This window comes from Lissotriton helveticus, chromosome 4_1 (assembly GCF_964261635.1).
Source record: "Lissotriton helveticus chromosome 4_1, aLisHel1.1, whole genome shotgun sequence".
NCBI lineage: Eukaryota > Metazoa > Chordata > Amphibia > Caudata > Salamandridae > Lissotriton > Lissotriton helveticus.
This window is the reverse complement of record NC_136063.1, coordinates 1,566,706,844-1,566,727,337: the sequence shown is the minus strand read 5'-3', so window position 1 is coordinate 1,566,727,337 and position 20,494 is coordinate 1,566,706,844. Positions and strand designations below refer to the sequence as shown.

General features: G+C 47.2%; 1 protein-coding gene across 4 annotated transcripts in view; it reads right to left on the bottom strand.

Moving 5' to 3' along the window:
* Positions 1–20,494, bottom strand: part of C4_1H7orf57 (chromosome 4_1 C7orf57 homolog) — a 249,703-nt gene that overhangs the window by 147,283 nt on the left and 81,926 nt on the right. The window lies entirely within an intron of this gene.

Below are 20,494 nucleotides of genomic sequence, written 5' to 3'. Positions count from 1 at the left end.
ATGTTTTCTTCAGCATTACCCATGCGCATCAGTAGGAGGCGACAGTCGAATCTGCGTCCGTCGTCGCTGGAATGACATTGCAGTGCCTCCTTAGACGACGCCCCTGCGCGCTGACGTCAGTTCATACATGACTTTCCACGCCAGAAGTGCAGAGCAATGAAAGACGCTGACCACTGGTGCGCCTCACTAGGGCTCTGCAAGGAAGTCCTTATCCCTAGAAGTCAGTTCACCGAGCGGGGAGGATGGGTGGGGCGGTAAGGAATCACAAGCATTGGAAATGCAATAGGTCTCGCACCATTAGAGTTAGTGCTTTTAGAATTGTTTATGGGTTTTTTTTGTAAATGTTTAGCATTTTTGTTTCCTGTAGCCAATGCTAAAGTATTACAAATAAAAAAAGCCATAAACATTTCTAAAAGCTCTAACTGAAATGGTCTGAGAACTATTGCACTGTGTGAGGGTGAGGGTGAGTCTGAGTGAGGGTGAGTGAGGGTGAGTGTGAGTGAGGGTGAGTGAGGGTGAGGGTGAGTGAGGGTGAGTGAGGGTGAGTGAGGGTGAGTGAGGGTGAGGGGTTGAGGGTGAGGTGTTGAGGGTGAGTGAGGGTGAGTGAGGTGTTGAGGGTGAGTGAGGGTGAGGGTGAGTGAGGGGTTTTGGGTGAGTGAGGGTGAGGGGGAGTAGTTGAGGCTGAGTGAGAGTGAGGGTGAGTGAGGGGTTGAGGGTGAGGGGTTGAGGGTGAGTGAGTGAGGGTGAGGGGTTGAGGGTGAGTGAGGGTGAGGGTGAGTGAGGGTGAGGGGTTGAGGGTGAGTGAGGATGAGTGAGAGTGAGGGTGAGTGAGGGGTTGAGGGTGAGGGGTTGAGGGTGAGTGAGGGGTTGAGGGTGAGTGAGGGTGAGTGAGGGTGAGGGTGAGGGGTTGAGGGGGAGGGAGTGAGGGTGAGTGAGTGAGAGTGAGGGGTTGAGGGTGAGTGAGGGTGAGGGGTTGAGGGTGGGTGAGGGTTTGAGGGTGAGGGGTTGAGGGTGAGTGAGTGAGGGTGAGGTGGTGAGGGGTTGGCGATTCTAAGGTGGCCCCTTACTGCAAAACTGGTTGCGGAAATCCTGGTGCATGAGCTGGACTGCTGCTGGGGCGCATTGGTGCTGTTACAAGGGTGTAAGTGCAGCAAAATCACCCGATTGAGCGCTGGGCGCTGCGCATCTAAAATGACGGCAGCGCACTGAGGGGGAGACTTCCACCGGCTGCGGCAACGGGAGATGTGCACTCTGTTTGTGAGCGGCTGGGAGGCGATTCGGCGTGCAGACTCACAGCGGAAAACTGCGGAGGCGGCAGTCCTGGGGGAGAAGTCTGGAGGGCGAGATCGCCTTAACCTTCCTGTGGTGCACTACGCTCCCAAGATGGCAGTTATGGGATGCGGGCGGAGGCCTGATGCCGACGAAGGTGAGAGGCAGACCGAGGCGGTGAGGCGAGGAGGTGCTGAATGCTGGAGTTTCTTTGTAGCTCGGGACCTGGTTCAAGCAGCTGTAGGGACCACCAGCAACCAGGTTTGATGTCCTTGCGTGGCAGGCCGCGTTGTTTGGGGGAGCACGTTTGGGTGAGGTGGCGAGCCTGCGAGTATATTGAAGTTACAGTAGGAGAACGGGTGCGTTTGCCTGTGCTGGATTTTATTCATGCAGTCAGGATTAGCACGGTCGGGCAACTCATGTGTGGGATAAGAGAAGGGCGATCCAGCACCGGGCTAAGGGGGAGCGTGGCAATTACAGCACCGGGCTAACGAGGACAGATCCAGCACCGGGCTATGGCAGAGGAGATCTTCCGGACCGGGCGGGGTAAAGAAAAGGGGAGCCAGCAAGAGGATAAATAAACGGAGACCTCGCAAAACCGAGTTAAAAAGGGGAGAACGATATATCAAGCACTGGAGGTAAAAAGGGGGAAACATCGCGAAGGTTAAAAGGGTAAGATTTAGTAAAAGCGGTGCAAGTTTGAGTAAGAATAGATCATCCAGGGCAGCTAAAGGAAACAAGACGGAGGGAAGAGAGGGGAGGGGGGAGGAGAAATGCGTCTCGGCCGGAGCAGGGGGCGGAGCAGGGAGAGCGGGCTTTGGAATGTAATTGACACGGCCGGCCGGTCGTGAAACTGAAAGCATGGCCGGCCGGCCGTGAAAGCCTTTGATGCGGCAGGGGAAATGCGAGACGGCGGGAAGGGGAGGGGGCGGAGCGGGTAAACAAAGACGGACGTGCACGCGCTTTTAAGCTCAATGCGCATGCGCATTGAGCTTAAAAGTCACGGGCACTGCAAGGAATCGCCACGATTCCTTGCAGTGTGGATAAAGAGTGGATAAGTCCCAATACTCTCGCTTGCTCGATGCGCATGCGCATCGACAGGCGAGACCTAAAAAACTAATATACGTCTCTTATAGATACATCGTTGCCGAAGGTAAGTAACTTGTTCATCTGAAAGAGACTATTAGTTATAGATTCTGTACCTTGGAATCGATACCCCAGCAATGCCAACCCTGGAGGAGGAGGGACTGCGAACCAAGTTTACACCACAAAGTCCTGGAGGAGAGAACGGCAAAGGAGCCATCTCTCTGGACTTGCCCATCCAGACAGTAATGTATGGTGCACATGTGCATAGAAGCCCGTGTGGCCTCCTGGAAGATGTCAATAAGTGGGACTCCATGTGACAAAGCAGTAGTTGCTGCCATGGGTCTAGTGGATTGAGCTCACAGCCCCAATGGAGGTTCCTTTTTAAAAGGAGCATTACAAATCTTTATACAAAGGACGACCCATCTAGAGATGGTAGGCTTTTGCACAGTCCGACCTTTCTTGGTACCCAAATAGCCAACAAAGAGTTGATCGTCCACCCAGAAATCCTTCGTGCAGATAGCCTTTAAGAGTGCCCAGAGCAGAGTCCTGCTGGGATAAAGAAAGAAGGAACAAAAGAACCTCAGAAAGAGAGGCAGAAAGGGGATCCACAGCCTTTGATGTGCACCATGCCACAAACTTATTCCATTGACAGGTGAATACCTTCTTAGTGGAGGGATGCCTAGCTGCCAAGAGTAACATCACAGATTTCGGGAGGAAGGTAAAAAGCGGTCAATTGTCGCCGCTCAATCTCTACGCAAGGAGGTGAAGGCTGGACAGGTTTAGGTGAAGAACTCTCCTCTGCTGCTGCAAGAGGAGATACTCCCGAAGAGGCATTCTTAGTGGAGGATCGATGGCCAAGGTCAGGAGCATGATCTTCTTCAGGAGTCGGGGCAGTAGTGGTACAGGCGGAAAGGCATACAGGAGACGCAACTTCACTTGCGACGAAAAGGATTGGTGAGCGAGTACCGCCTTAGAAACTCCAACGCGCAAAACTGCTGAAATTGCGCATTCTCTTCAGTGGTGAACAGATCTAACCAAGGCCTTACCCACTGCTGAAAGAGACCGTGCATCACCTCTGAGCGAAGACGCCATTCATGATGCACCAGGCACCGCCGACTGAGTTTGTTAGCCCTGGCGTTCACAGAACCTGCCAGGTGTTGACCACCAGGGTCATGCTCTGATGTTCCAGCCATGTCCAAAGGCGAAGAGCCTCCTGACAAAGGGTCCATGACTCCACCTGCCCTGTTTGTTGCAGTACCACATGGCAGTGGTGTTGTCTCTGGGAGGGAAGGAATACCTTCGGTACAGCAAATTGCCTAAAGCTCCAACAGGTTGATATGGAGCCCGGACTCCCCCGGAGACCAGACTTCTCTGACCTCCGCCTCTCCCAAGAGTGATGCATCAGTCACCACTGTGAGGTCTGGTTGGGGAAGGGAAAGGGATCTGCCTCAGAACCAATCTTGGTTTGTTAGCCATCACTGCAGTTGTTGCACAGTTCCCTACGAGATCTGGACGTTGTCGGAGAGATTCCCCTGATGCTGCGCCCACTGGAACTTCAGGTCCCACAGCACACATATGCCAATTGGCATGATCCACAAGCAGGAAGCCATGAGGCCCAGCAGCCTCCGGGGTAGAGGCTGAAACATCGGTATCATTGCCCAAATATCCAGGACTCGCTGCTTGGCCCAAAACTGCACGGTGTCCAGAACAGCTCCGATGAAAGGGAGCGACTGAGAGGGAGTCAGGTGTGACTTTGGCATGTTAATAGTGAACTCCAGTGAAAACAGGAGGCCTGCCGTAGTCTGAAAGTAAAGGACGACAGCCTGGGGCGAGCCCGCCGTGAACAGCCATGTGTCGAGATAGGGGAAGACTGAAACCCCTGATCAGCGCAGATGAGCTGTGACCACGGCCATTACTTTCGTGAACACGCAAGAGGCACTGGTAAGGCTAAAGGGGAGCACTGTAAACTGAAAATGCTCATGGCCTACAGTGAACAGTAGGTAACGTCTGTGGGCTGGCAGCACAGGGATGTGAAAGTAGGCGTCCTGCACGTCCAACGCCACCATCCAGTCTCCAGGGTTGAGGGCAGATAGGACCTGAGCCAAGGTTAGCATTTTGGACTTCTCGTTCCGGAAGAAGTGGTTGAGGACCCAGAGGTATAGGATAGGACGCAGGCCCATGTCCTTCTTGGGCACCAGAAAGTAGCGGGAATAGCAACAACAACTTACTTCTGGCGCAGGGACCCTTTCGATAGCTCCCTTGGCCAAGAGAGCTGAAACTTCCTGGCGGAGAAGTGCCAAATGATCCTTCGACATGCGATCGAAAGACGGTGGCATGGAAGGAGGAGGAGTAGACTCAAAGGGGAGGGAGTAGCCCCTAAGGACTATCTGCAAAACCCACCTGTCTGATGTGATGGATTGCCAGTGGGAGAGGTAATGGTGAATCCTGCCACCCAATGGCCGCTAATGGGCCTGAAAGGGCAGACTAGCAGGGTTTGGAGGCTGCTGCAGGGGGGGGGAAGCATGGACTGGCCCGCCCGCTGGATCTCATGTCTGTGGCCACGCAGAGGCTGGGCAGCTAGCACAGACCAGTGGCTGGACTGGGCAGTGGAGGATGGGAGGATGCAGCGAGGCCTAAGGATCTGGCCATAGCTCGAGAATCCTTTAAGTGCTCCAGCGCCTAGTCTGCCTTGTCACCAAAAAGGAGACGCCATTGAAGGGCATGTCCAGCAGAGTCGACTGAACATCCCCCGGAAAAACGGATGTCCTCAACCAGGCACTGCACCAAAAGGCTACCTACGGGACAATCGCTCTGCCCAGTGAGTATGTGGCATCCAGACTACAACGAATTGTGAATTTTGCTGCATCCCTCCCATCTGCCAAGGCTTGTGAAAGAACGGCCCGGGTCTCCTCTGGGCACAGAGGCAGCAGCTGTGCAACCATATACCAGATGGTATGGGAGTATCGGCCCAGGAGGCATGCGGTATTCACGGAAGGCAGTGCCAAGCTGGAGGAAGAGAACATACGCTTCCCAAGATGATCCAGCTTCTTGGATTCCGTGTTAGGGAGTTCGGAAGGGAATGCGCCCTTGGAAAAAGAAGCTTGGAACACCAAGCACTCTGACGAAGGGTGTTGGGTGAGGAAAATGGGATCACCCGGAGCCGGGTGGGGTCAGGGATCAATCGTTCGTTCTACAGGATCCCCTGTGCTGGACTTAGACCAAGTGCCCATAAGGACGTCGGTGAGGGCTTCACTGAAGGGCAAGAGGTGTTCAGAGGATGTTACTGCTGGTTGAAGCACCTTTGTCAGGAGGTTAGTCCTGACTGCCACTGTAGGGAGCTCCAGACCCAACACCTCGGCTGCCTTATGCACCACCACTTCATAGGACGCTCCCTCCTCAGTAGCCATGGTAGGGAGAGAAAGCATGCCAGGGTCTGGTGAAAGGCCCAGGTCACTGGTGTCACCCAATTCCTCTCTCAAGTCCCCTTCTTTCAGCTGGTCTGTCAAAAGGTCAGCACCCCCTCCCAGTCCTCATCACCACCCTCCGGGCAATATGGAACTCCAGGGATGAACGATGGAAAAAAGTACCCTCCGGCATCAGATCCTACGTCGGTTGATGTCGGTCCGGCTCCGGGTCATCTCGGGGATGAAGATGGGGGCACGGCCGACGCCGGGAGCGTCATTGCCGGGGTCGTGCTGGGGAAGGACGAGTAAGGTCGCCCAGCATCTATCCGGATCCAGGCCTGACTCTGCGGGCCCAAAGGCATGCCAGGGGGATCCGGCTGTCCAGAAACACGGTGGAGTGCTTTGTAAAATGTACTAAGTTGGGATGGGGACGCCTCCACTCCCGGAACAGGGGAGGCGCAGAGTCGTCCTTGAGTAAGGCACCAGAAACGGAGCCTTAAAGCGACAATGCTCCTGATCCCGCATTGCGTCAGCCGACCGACGGGGAGAAGTTGAAGAGGAGAGAAGTTGCTTCTTTGCCTTCTTCTTGTGCTTTGACTTACGCAAAGAGTGTGAAGACTTGGACGAGGTGTGGTGGCTCCGCTCTGGGCTCAAGACCTTCCTCTCGAGCGAGACGCAAAGCCGACTGCCGGGCCTCCAAAAGCTTTCAGGAAGGCTCCCGCAAAGACTTCGGATTCATGTCCCGACAGTCTGAGCACGACTTCTGGTCGTGGTCGCGCTCCAGGCACCAGAGGCACACGAGGTGCGGGTCCGTCACCGACATCAGCTTGTGACAGGTCTCGTAGGGCTTGAAACCAGTTCGACAATGGTTCGCGCACCAGGAGTCAAAGACTCAAAAAAAGACGTCACCAAATTTGAAAAAAGATTAATTAAAAAGTGACTAAGGGGCAAGCTCTTTCCGGAACTGCACTAGGCTTGCGTGGAAAAAGAAAGAACTGACGTCGGTGCGCAGGGGCGCCGTCTAAGTAGGCACCGCAACATCATCCCAGTGACCCTAGAGCCGATAAGAGACACAGAGTTGACCGTGATGGAAGAAAACAACAGTCTCTTTCAGATACAAAATATTACGTATGGGTACCATTACCGCTCGTCTGAAAACATTAATGAGTCTCGTATAGCCAGCGTAAAAAGTTTCAACTATTTGTTGTCCAAGTTGTTGAATTCTTTTCAAATGTAAATATTCTTACAAGGATGCGATTGTTGTAAAATTTAGGACAGAAATGGAGAAGTTGGAGTTTACAAGATATCCCATAGGAGAAGTACGATTGACTAGCGGCATAACTATTTTAAGGAACCAAAATCTGCAAAAGCCATACCTGAAACATGATCAGCATCAAAGTATAGGAGCACCAGAGCAGGGTTCTTCAAACCCATCACTGATCTGGCCCCATGTCACTTTAGTTAGTGTCAAAACTTGGGACCTGAAAGGGGGAAAAACCCAAGCCCTAGAAATGTGTCTGCATAGCAGGGAGGTCTGTGAGGAAAGTGCAGCTATATACTGTCTCTACCAAATAATTTGTTACTGAAGGTAAGTAACTTGTTCATCTGATAGAGACTTCTAGTTGCAGATTCCTTACCTTTGAATAGATACCCAAGCCATACCATCCTGGTGGTGAGCTGCGGACAAATTGACTATACTAATAAGTCCTGCAGGACCAAACAGGTGAAATGCCAACCCCTGCGGATCGGACTGTCAAGGCAATAGGGTATGGCAAACTAGTGCATAGAAACACCACATTGCTGTCTGGCAGATGTCCTGGACGAGAACTCCAAGAGCTAACGCTGTGGTGGCAGTTTTTCCTCTGGTGGAAAGGCTTGTAAGTTCTCAGAAGGCTGCGTTTTAGCCAGGGCATAGAAGACCTTAATACAGAGAACAGCCCAGCACAAACTGGTCAGTTTCTGAACTGCCTGACCTTTTTTGCTCCTACATAGCCCACAAAGTTGGTCGTCCACCCGGGAACTCTTTCGTGTGGCAAAGGTAGAATGACAATACTCTTTTTGGTTCTAAAAGGTGGAGTCTCTCCTCTTCTGTAGTGGGATGTGGAGGAGTATAAAAGGTAAAAAGGGTGGCAGATTGTCCCAAATGTAATGGGGTAACCGCTTTAGGTAGAAAAGAGGCCTGGTGTGAAGCACCACTTTGTCCGGGAATACCATAAGATAGGGAGGCTTGGATGACAAAGCCTGCAGCTCACTCATCTTCCAGGAAGATGTATTGTCACCAGAAAAGATGTCTTGATGGTGAGCAGCTGGAGGGGCCAATTGTGTAGCGGCTCAAAGAGAGCACACTTGAGGTAAGTGAGTAAAGTGAGTACCAGATTCAGATCCCAGTGGGGCATGATGAAAGGTGAAGGCAGAAAACACATGTACAAGCCCTTTCAGGAACCTAAAGAGGGTTGGTCAGGCAGCTGCAGGAAAGCGGACAGAGCAGAGATAACTCTTGAGAGTGCCAAAGCAGAGCCCTGCTGGGCAAAAGTAAGAATAAAGAGAATAATATCAGAAAGAGAGTCAGATAGAGGGTTGTGGTGGATTCCCCCCATCACGGAGCGCCCCGACCACTCCAACATGGCGGCTGCTGAAATCCCGACCGGAAGTGGGTTATACGGTCCAGCCGTTCAAACAGGAATAACAGTACCAGAAACTGCGAGCCAAAGAGGTGGAGCCGATGGACGAGCTCTTATGGCGGGGACGGAGGAGCAGGAGGGAAGACAGAGAACAACCGGGAGCAGAGGACGAGACCTTCATCCTGTGTGGAGGAGCCAGGGAACCACCACTGTCCGGAAGCCCAAGTAAGGAAGAAGAGGACCGCACCAAGGCTAACCGCTCAAGGAGCAACGCCCACGAGTCTGGTGCTCCAGCAAGGGAAGCGAAGGCCATGACTCCCCTCCCCTCGGCCCAGGAGGGTTGTGGGTGCAAGCAAGTGCCGGGATTCTTCTCATTCAGGGTCTGGTGGGCAGGAATGCAGCGAACCTCACCTTGAGAGACCACGATCCCCTTTCACCTAGGCACATCACGGGAGCAGCACACGAGTGACGGTGGCACTTTACCTTCCCCATTTACTCCCGCAAGGACAGCGGTTTTGATGCCTTTTTCTTTCTTTCTTTTTTTTGTTCTTTCCGGTTCCAAACCGAGGAAAAGAACGGAGCCTTCCTCGAGGAGGAGACCGGACCTGGGGAAATAGAAGCAGAGGAAACTTCTATCACTGCCTCAATTTAAGCCCTATTATTTGACTGTACCACATTCTGACCACTCTGAAACTGTTCCCAGGGGAGGACGTACCCTGGAAGGACTAGTGGCAAATTCCTGAACCTGTAAAGAGGAAAAATAAAGAAACTTCTTCCTCACACTACCCTACTTGGTCCTGGCATTCTTGCAGTGGGAGGGACGGTGCATACTCAACCTGGTCTAATGCCCACAGTGGTGTCAGAAGTGGGATGGATCGTGTCTAGCCCAACACCGTGGAGTCCATGATTTCCCAATTGGCAGAGGGCCAACGCCCCCTGCAGCTAATTTTTGAACAGCAAACCAAGTTGGCCCAACAGTAACGGGAAGCCCTACACACCGCCTTGAAGGACCAGACATCTCTCATGACATCTAACCAACAGGTGAAGGATACAGCCATCATGCGATTAACAGATGCCATATCTAGTGCGTGGGTACACCCTAATGTGCCAGGCATCATGCTTCAGAAGTTCAAGGAGGGGGACAACCCTGATTTCTTTTTTGTGAATTTTTGAGCGGATCGCCTCCACCGCAGCTTAGCTCCAAGAGAGATGGGGACAGTACTGTAATGTATTACTTTGCTCAATTGTACTTGATTCCTCATAGAATGTGGAATTCTCTCATCATACCATTCTGAGAATACCGTTATGTTCTGATTTGTCAGTTACTGCTTGGCTGTTCGTGGATGAGGCTAATAAATAGATCCTGATCCTTCATCTGGATACTGAACTTTATTCATCACAACAATTTACTGATTTTACACTGGCGACTATTCTACCTCATTGCCTCAACACGCGGCCGTCCCTGACACCTCTCCAGCGGCAGTACCATCAATTAAGGAAGCGTAGTCTTCCCAGCGGCCGAGTAAGTAAATCATCACCGGAAGAGAAACTGATACGGTGAGGAGCAAGCGGGAGGTTGTTTGGAAGAAAGGGACTTAAATTTCAAAGAAGCAGAAAAAGAAAATAATTGGGCGCGTTTACTTACATTTAAAACGCTGCGCATCCCTCGCGCGCTTGCTCTGCGTTTTCTCGCACTGGTTGATAAACAAAATGGATACGCGTTCCAGTGACGCGGTGATTGCGTGTCATTGAGGAAAAAGCTTAGCCTCGTTTTGAAGAGAACTCAGCCTCTCTTTGAACGAGCATTGGAACGCGTGGAATACGCGAAAAAGCATGGACGTGCCTGACTTTTACTCAGGGCTTTTTGACGCCTGATCGTTCCAATAGAGGAACGTAGTATTAAACGTGAAGAAAGAGAGCATTGTGAAGTGCTCATGAACTTAAAAAAAAAAAGAACGCTGTATTCAATTCAAAGAATAAGAGCATTGTGAAGTGCACAGGAGTTTTTACAAAGAAAAAATTTTTAATAAGAAGAATACTCTGAACACTTATGAATAGTAACAAAGTTGAGTATGCTACAGGAATGTAGGCATATCCCTGCGGCGGGCACACTGGATCAGGTTCGAGAGCACCAGGGGTGGTGCGACGAATTCCAATAAAGTTTGAATCAAAAAGTTATCTTTTGAAGTTTTCAATTTATTATCCATTTCATTCGTTTCTCATGGTAATTCATATTTTCATCATATGAAACATCACGGTAAGTAAATAATTTTTACATGACGCTGGATTTACTCCAATGCATTTCGGACTGGAGGTCCTTTGTCAAGGAGCACTACAACAGAAAGAATAAACGGAGTATCAATCAATGAGGGTCCTGGATAAAACAGGTTATGGCTGTTGAATAATCTCATGCATTCATGCATTCATGCACTTAGGAGACCCAAATGGTGAAAGAGGAGACTAGGTGAATATCGTGAGAAAGACGAGGTCCTAATAGTTGCGCGTTTCGTGAGTGGGCGAGTGAAGGGAACAAAGTGGATGTGTCCGGGTTTGGGAAACGGGTGAGAAAAACAGGGTTCGTGGCTTTAAACAAGGAACGGGTGAAACGCAGTAAATGCGGTGCGGTGTGGTGCGGTTCAATAAACGGGCTGCTCAGTGTTATCTGAGACTTATGTCCTTAGCAAAATGAAGAACGGCTACGGTTTTAAAACACTTACTTAGGATGTCAGCGTCTCATGGCAGCGTGAGGGTGTCAGGTTCAATAACTTCGCGGAGTTGAAGCGAAGTTGAAGTGGAGAAAAGGGTGATGGTGATCAAGGAAGGACTAGGAAGAAAGTGTGAAGATGGAAGAAGGGCTATACCGGGAGTGTGGCAAGAATGGAAAAAACTTAGGCAGCCATATTGGAAAGGAGTAGAGACGGGAAACGTAACATGCAAGGAGAGTAATATTAATGTCCAACAGAATTACAAAAATACAGTGCATCAAAGTAGTTCATTACAAATAGCAGCTTAATTCGGTACGATCATTGAGACCGGCCGGTCTCTGTGACTGGAGTCTATAGATCCAAGATGTTTCACGTTGAAGTAACATTTTGTTGTTATCTTTGCCTTCAACTTTCTGGACCATTTCAAGTACTAAATATCTCAACTGTGCCACGCTATGGTTGGCCTCCATGAAGTGGAGGGCTACATTGGACTTGGAGTTTCTGGTCCGAATGTTCGATTTATGTTCATTGATACGGGTCTTAATCTTGCGGGTGGTTTTGCCCACATAGATTTTGCCACAAGGGCATTTCAGTAGGTAGACGAGGTTGGCAGAGTCGCAGGTTGCATCCACATTGAGTTTAATGTTGAACCCTCGCATGGGGTGATTGAGGGAATTGCCTTTTATGATGTTATTACAGTTGTTGCAATGGTAACAGGGGCGGGTTCCAGTATGTTGAGTGGATATGGTGGTGATGTTGGTCTTGGATAAAATTTCTTTCAAGTTCATGGGACGGGTGTATGCAAAGATGGGTGGCTCCTTGAAAAGATCCTTAAAATCAGGTTCTGACGATAGAATGCGCCAATGCTTTAGGATGATATTCTTATAGCTTTTGCTTGCGGTGGAATACCTGGATACTAAAACCATTCGTTTTTCATCAGTCTTGATTTTGTGTTGGAGAGCTTCAGTCCTGGATATGGTTGAGGTTAGTTCAACTGCTTGGTTTAGGATTTCGTCAGGATACCCTCTATGTCTGAATCTAGTGGCCATAGATTCCAGTTGAGTTAATCTGGTGTCTGGGTTAGAAACAATTCGTACCACTCTCAGCATCTGACTGTAGGGTAAATGTCGTTTAAGGGAATTCTGGTGGAAGCTACTGTAAAGAAGAGAATTGTTGCGGTCGGTGGGTTTCCGAAAAAGGTCAGTCTCAATTCCATGTGGGGTTAGTTTGAGTAGGACATCCAGAAATGTGATTTCCTGGTTGCTGATATTCCAGGTGAATTCAATGTGGTCGTCTTTGGTGTTGAGGTCTACAAGTGCATGTTCTAGATTCTCTTTTGTATCTCTCCAAATAAAGAACAGATCGTCAATATAACGTGCGTAGAATTTAATATTTTTCATCCAGTTTGTGTTTTGGTAGATGTGAATGTTCTCAAAGTTCCCCATGTACAAATTCGCGTACGTCGGTGCTGCACAATTGCCCATGGCCATGCCCGACATTTGAAGATACCAATCATCTTGGTGTTTGAAGTAACTGTGGTATAAGGTGTATACCATCAGTTCAAGAATAAAGGCTTTTAGGGAGTCATCCATCTGTGCAGATAATAGCGCTTGTTCTACGGCCTCAATTCCTCCTTGGTGGGGGATTGAGGTGTACAGACTTTTTACGTCAGCCGTGCATAGGCAGATAGCTTCATCTTCCAGGATTTGTATTTCAGATAGTTTGTTTAAAAAGTCGGTGGTGTCTTTTATATAGCTCTTTAGCTCAAGGACCATCGGTTGGAGGTATCGATCAATTAGTTTTCCTGTGGGTTCATGAATAGACCCTCTTGTGGAGACGATAGGGCGAAACGGGGGATCCGTTAGGTTTTTGTGGATCTTCGGTAACATCGTTATCGATGGACTTCTTGGGTGTTCCACAGTTAAGTACCTTTTCGTTCGGTCGTCGATGGTGCCATCAGATATGGCTTTTTCAATGATATCGGTTAATCCCAATTTGAATTCATTCGTTGGGTTGCCTTCCAAAGGTAAATACACTTCATGGTCGGTAACGTGTTCATGAACCTTTCGATTGTAAAATTCCGCATTAAGAATTACAAGGGCTCCGCCCTTATCTGCCTTTACGCATTTGATGAGGGGATTCTTAGCTAGATTTTTAAGTGTGTCCAGTTCTTTGTTGGTGATGTTTTTGTGGACTTTTTTCCGGAAATTGATCTTGGATATGTCCTGTTTCACTAAAGTTTCGAAAGTGTCTATGCTTTTGTGACTGGTTGGTGCCATAAATGTGCTCCGTGGTCGTAAACCTTTGAGTTGGTCTGGTTTATTAGAGTTTGCTGAATCCGGTATGTTCTCGAAAAAGTGTCTGAGTCTCAGTTTTCTGGTGAGTTTGAACGTACTTACATCCAGTTCAAGAAGGTTCGTCTCACTGGTGGGAATGAAAGACATGCCCTTTTGAAGGGTTTTTGTTTCAAAATCGGTAAGGGTGACCTCTGAGATGTTAATCACTAACGATTCTTCTTGTTTTTTTGTCTTGTCTTCGTGGTTGGTTGGTTGTCTTCGTGTTCTTTTGCCTGTCTTTTTGCCCCGTCGGGGTCTGTGGTTTTGTCTGGACCTACGCCTAAAAAAGGCTCAGTAGTGATTAAGTCGATGTTGGATGTCGACGGTGTTTCATTGTTGGGACCTGTGGAGGTTGTTTGACCTGCAGGATATCTTTTCGGTGGACGGTTGGTGGTGTCATGAACCCACAGGAAAACTAATTGATCGATACCTCCAACCGATGGTCCTTGAGCTAAAGAGCTATATAAAAGACACCACCGACTTTTTAAACAAACTATCTGAAATACAAATCCTGGAAGATGAAGCTATCTGCCTATGCACGGCTGACGTAAAAAGTCTGTACACCTCAATCCCCCACCAAGGAGGAATTGAGGCCGTAGAACAAGCGCTATTATCTGCACAGATGGATGACTCCCTAAAAGCCTTTATTCTTGAACTGATGGTATACACCTTATACCACAGTTACTTCAAACACCAAGATGATTGGTATCTTCAAATGTCGGGCATGGCCATGGGCAATTGTGCAGCACCGACGTACGCGAATTTGTACATGGGGAACTTTGAGAACATTCACATCTACCAAAACACAAACTGGATGAAAAATATTAAATTCTACGCACGTTATATTGACGATCTGTTCTTTATTTGGAGAGATACAAAAGAGAATCTAGAACATGCACTTGTAGACCTCAACACCAAAGACGACCGCATTGAATTCACCTGGAATATCAGCAACCAGGAAATCACATTTCTGGATGTCCTACTCAAACTAACCCCACATGGAATTGAGACTGACCTTTTTCGGAAACCCACCGACCGCAACAATTCTCTTCTTTACAGTAGCTTCCACCAGAATTCCCTTAAACGACATTTACCCTACAGTCAGATGCTGAGAGTGGTACGAATTGTTTCTAACCCAGACACCAGATTAACTCAACTGGAATCTATGGCCACTAGATTCAGACATAGAGGGTATCCTGACGAAATCCTAAACCAAGCAGTTGAACTAACCTCAACCATATCCAGGACTGAAGCTCTCCAACACAAAATCAAGACTGATGAAAAACGAATGGTTTTAGTATCCAGGTATTCCACCGCAAGCAAAAGCTATAAGAATATCATCCTAAAGCATTGGCGCATTCTATCGTCAGAACCTGATTTTAAGGATCTTTTCAAGGAGCCACCCATCTTTGCATACACCCGTCCCATGAACTTGAAAGAAATTTTATCCAAGACCAACATCACCACCATATCCACTCAACATACTGGAACCCGCCCCTGTTACCATTGCAACAACTGTAATAACATCATAAAAGGCAATTCCCTCAATCACCCCATGCGAGGGTTCAACATTAAACTCAATGTGGATGCAACCTGCGACTCTGCCAACCTCGTCTACCTACTGAAATGCCCTTGTGGCAAAATCTATGTGGGCAAAACCACCCGCAAGATTAAGACCCGTATCAATGAACATAAATCGAACATTCGGACCAGAAACTCCAAGTCCAATGTAGCCCTCCACTTCATGGAGGCCAACCATAGCGTGGCACAGTTGAGATATTTAGTACTTGAAATGGTCCAGAAAGTTGAAGGCAAAGATAACAACAAAATGTTACTTCAACGTGAAACATCTTGGATCTATAGACTCCAGTCACAGAGACCGGCCGGTCTCAATGATCGTACCGAATTAAGCTGCTATTTGTAATGAACTACTTTGATGCACTGTATTTTTGTAATTCTGTTGGACATTAATATTACTCTCCTTGCATGTTACGTTTCCCGTCTCTACTCCTTTCCAATATGGCTGCCTAAGTTTTTTCCATTCTTGCCACACTCCCGGTATAGCCCTTCTTCCATCTTCACACTTTCTTCCTAGTCCTTCCTTGATCACCATCACCCTTTTCTCCACTTCAACTTCGCTTCAACTCCGCGAAGTTATTGAACCTGACACCCTCACGCTGCCATGAGACGCTGACATCCTAAGTAAGTGTTTTAAAACCGTAGCCGTTCTTCATTTTGCTAAGGACATAAGTCTCAGATAACACTGAGCAGCCCGTTTATTGAACCGCACCACACCGCACCGCATTTACTGCGTTTCACCCGTTCCTTGTTTAAAGCCACGAACCCTGTTTTTCTCACCCGTTTCCCAAACCCGGACACATCCACTTTGTTCCCTTCACTCGCCCACTCACGAAACGCGCAACTATTAGGACCTCGTCTTTCTCACGATATTCACCTAGTCTCCTCTTTCACCATTTGGGTCTCCTAAGTGCATGAATGCATGAATGCATGAGATTATTCAACAGCCATAACCTGTTTTATCCAGGACCCTCATTGATTGATACTCCGTTTATTCTTTCTGTTGTAGTGCTCCTTGACAAAGGACCTCCAGTCCGAAATGCATTGGAGTAAATCCAGCGTCATGTAAAAATTATTTACTTACCGTGATGTTTCATATGATGAAAATATGAATTACCATGAGAAACGAATGAAATGGATAATAAATTGAAAACTTCAAAAGATAACTTTTTGATTCAAACTTTATTGGAATTCGTCGCACCACCCCTGGTGCTCTCGAACCTGATCCAGTGTGCCCGCCGCAGGGATATGCCTACATTCCTGTAGCATACTCAACTTTGTTTCTAATTTCAGTCGCACTCGAACAGTTGCGACACCTGCAGGAGCACCTCAAAAATCCTTGAAACTTTTGGCAAACCCTCCGCCAGAATTATTAACGTTTGTTGTGCGCCCAGCCCTAATTGTTAGACTCACTTATGAATAGTGACATCATCAATAAAAAATAAATATATTTTTTATTGAAAAGAAGTTTCTCTCTTTGATGTTCTTTTGTATAAAATAACACTAATTTTAACAATTTTGTTATCTAAATTGTTAAAGGAATATATTACAAAGAACCTTGGGAAAAAAAAAAGTACAACAAATCTGTTTTTAACTTCACAAAAAGAAGAAAATGCAGAATGTAACACAACCTGCTTTTTTCTTAACAAGTCCAGGTGAACCAAACGTAAAATGGCAGAAATGGAAAAAGATCTTTGCTAATTATGCAAGAGTATGTGGCACGAATTTAAGTGCAGAAAGAAAACATTCGTTGCTGTTACATTGTCTAGGAGGAGAAGGCCAAGATGTATTAGAACATTTACCTGAACTCACCGCGGCTGAACAAAGGAATTTAAACGAATATGATATAGCAATTGAACAATTAGACCGACACTATCTTCCTAGACTGAGCACGATAATGGAGAGATATCATTTCGGCTTAAGGGGACAAAAGAAAGATGAATCAGTTGAGGAATATGTTTCCGCTCTTAGAAAGTTGGCTTCATCTTGCAAATTTGGACAGACTTTGGATGAGAGAATAAGAGATCAATTTGTGTTGAAGTGCGCTCATGACAGTATTCGGAAGGAACTATGGCTAAAAGATGAACCACCATTGGATGAAGTTCTTGTGATAGCAAAACAGGTTGAGCACATGACAAAATGTGTGGATGAGTTAAAAGAGGAAAAACAAAAAATGGATGAACCTGAGAAAAAAAGTGAATCTAAAGTAGAGGAAGTTGTGTGCCAAGTGAAGAAAGAAGAAAAATCGTCTGAAAAAAAATATGAAAATGGAACGAATAATTTCAATCCTAACTTTAATTCTTCTAATAAATTTTCATGTTTTAGGTGTGGAAATAATGGGCATTTAGCTAATTCACCAAATTGCCCAGCTTTAAAGTCAATATGTAACAACTGTGGTAGAAGAGGTCATTTCTCTAAATGTTGTAGGACTAGATCTGGTAAGAGAGATAATGTATATAGAAAATGGTCTCAACCACAGGTGAAGACTGTGACTTTCCAAGTAAATAGTGGTCTTTTGGAACATCCCTCACATTTGGTAAAAGTTGATCATGCCATGATTGAGTTTAAATTTGATTCCTGTTCACAGATCACCATGATTGACCAAGAGTTATTACGTAAAACCTTTGGAGATAAAGTCAAACTTTTTAAAAGTGACATAATACCCTTAGGTTATGGTGAAAAGCCTATTAAAATATATGGATATTTCACAGCCACTCTTGAGTTGGGAAGTCGCATCATTCCAGGAAAAATGTATGCGACTAACTTTGGTGATGCCTTGATTAGTTGGAGAGATCAGAGAGATTTAGGGGTGACGCTTGATCCCAATGCTTCACCCCAGGTGCAAATACAACAAATTGAGAATTTGTCAGAAATGTTTTCAAAAAAGTTTCCAAATGTGTTTAAAGAACAGTTAGGATGTTTAAAGGGATATAAACACTGCATAAAGTTAAAAAAGAATGCGATACCTATTGTAGCCAAAGTAAGGAGGATTCCCTTAGCTGAACAAGGAAAAGTGCAGAAGGAGATTGAAAAATTAATTAATAATGACATAATAGAACCAGTAGAAGCTACAGAATGGTTGGCTCCTATTGTTATAGCTAAGAAGCCTACTGGGGAAATTCGTCTATGTATTGATTTGAGGGCATTGAATAAGGAGGTAATTGTAGATAGATTTCCGTTACCTAACATTGATGAGATCGTAGGGACATTAGAGCAGAGGTCTTCAATCTGTGGGGCGCGACCCCCAGGGGGGTCGTGGAGTCCTGGGAAGGGGGTCGCAGATTCTGTCAGACCAGTTCCTTGAAACGCGTGGTTAGCCTTAGTGGCGTCGGGCTGATTGAGGGTGCTCACGGCGGAGGCCTAATTCACACCGAGGGGTGAAAAACATCAAAGCCACATTAACGACCCGTGAAGTACTCTGGTGTGGCTTTGTGTGTGTCCAAGCTGTTTCAGATGGGCTCACGTACACAAGGGGGAGCGGGGTGGGGTGGCTCGGGGAGGAGGCTGTAGAGCTCCCCAGTGCACCATTGAAAGTAGCCAGGGGCACCGCGAAAAGATGTGCACCAAGCACACAGTTTGGAAACTAATATGGACTGATACACAATAATAATGGTAATACCAGGGGGTGGAGGGCATCACGCTGCAGACAGGGATTTCTAATCAGAGGCAGCTTTATTCTTGCAGTTTAAAAGCTGGAGTTCCAGAGGCTGGAAAAGAGCAAGAGGTGTAGCACATTTATTAGCAGTTCAGGCAGAGCCTTTCTGGGGAAGAGGATGGGGCCTACGGGGGAAATACAAGATAAGCAAGCTGGTAGACGGGACTGCCGGGATGTAGGTCAGTGTGCCTGGAATGAGACTCGGAAGTGATACTGAATAAGGAAAACAAACATCCTGCAGTGATTAACGTAAAAGTAAACAGCCTGATTTTACACACAACTGCCCTTGATAATGATTTATAGCGCCTGGGAGCCACCTCCATTTCAGTGCTGCTGGCAGGTGAAAACTCATGGCTAATAGCCGAGTTCTCCAAGTTACACACATTATGGGAAGATATTTGAGTACGTTAATGTGCCTGCTGCTAAGAGCTGTACAAAACCTGTGGGTTAGAGCGATTTTGGAAAGACTAACCCTGGATTAAATGCAAACGGTGTGCATTTGCTTCCTACTTTATGGTTTGAGCGCAATACTTGCCTATGTCTGCTGCTATTAGTCATTAACATGAAACGGATGTATGGATGGATGGATGGATGAAAGGGTGGATGATGAAGGATGGATGGTTGAAAGGGTGGATGGATGAAGGATGGATGTGTGAAAAGGTGGGTGGATGAATGATACGTGGATGGATGGATGAAAGGGTGGATGGATGAAGGATGGATGTGTGAAAAGGTGGGTGGATGAATGATAAGTGGATGGATGGATGGATGAAAGGGTGGATGATGAAGGATGGATGGTTGAAAGGGTGGATGGATGAAGGATGGATGTGTGAAAAGGTGGGTGGATGAATGATAAGTGGATGGATGGATGGATGAAAGGGTGGATGGGTGAAGGATGGATGTATGGATGGGAGGATGAAAGGGTGGATGGACGAAGGATGGATGTATGCATGATACAAGGTTGCATGGATGAATGATGGATGGATGTGTGAAAAGGTGGGTGGATGAATGATAAGTGGATGGATGGATGAAAGGGTGGATGATGAAGGATGGATGGTTGAAAGGGTGGATGGATGAAGGATGGATGTGTGAAAAGGTGGGTGGATGAATGATACGTGGATGGATGGATGAAAGGGTGGATGGATGAAGGATAGATGTGTGAAAAGGTGGGTGGATGAATGATAAGTGGATGGATGGATGAAAGGGTGGATGATGAAGGATGGATGGTTGAAAGGGTGGATGGATGAAGGATGGATGTGTGAAAAGGTGGGTGGATGAATGATAAGTGGATGGATGGATGAAAGGGTGGATGGATGAAGGATGGATGTGTGAAAAGGTGGGTGGATGAATGATAACTGGATGGATGGCTGGATGAAAGGGTGGATGGATGAAGGATGGATGGATGAATGAATGAAAGGGTGGAAGGATGACGGATGGATGTGTGAAAAGGTGGGTGGATGAATGATAAGTGGATGGATGGATAAAAGGGTGGATGGATGAAGGATGGATGTGTGAAAAGGTGGGTGGATGAATGATAAGTGGATGGATGGATGGATGAAAGGGTGGATGGATGAAGGATGGATGGATGAAAGGGTGGATGGATGAAGGATGTATGTATGGATGGATGGAAGGATGAAAGGGTGGATGGATGAAGGCTGGATGGATAAAAGGTTGCATGGATGAATGATGAATGGATGTGTGAAAATGTGGGGGATGAATGATGGGTGGATGGATGGATGGATGAAAGGATGGATGTATGGATGAAAGGGTGGATGGATGAAGGATGGATGTATGGATGGAAGGATGAAAGGGTGGATGGACGAAGGATGGATGTATGCATGAT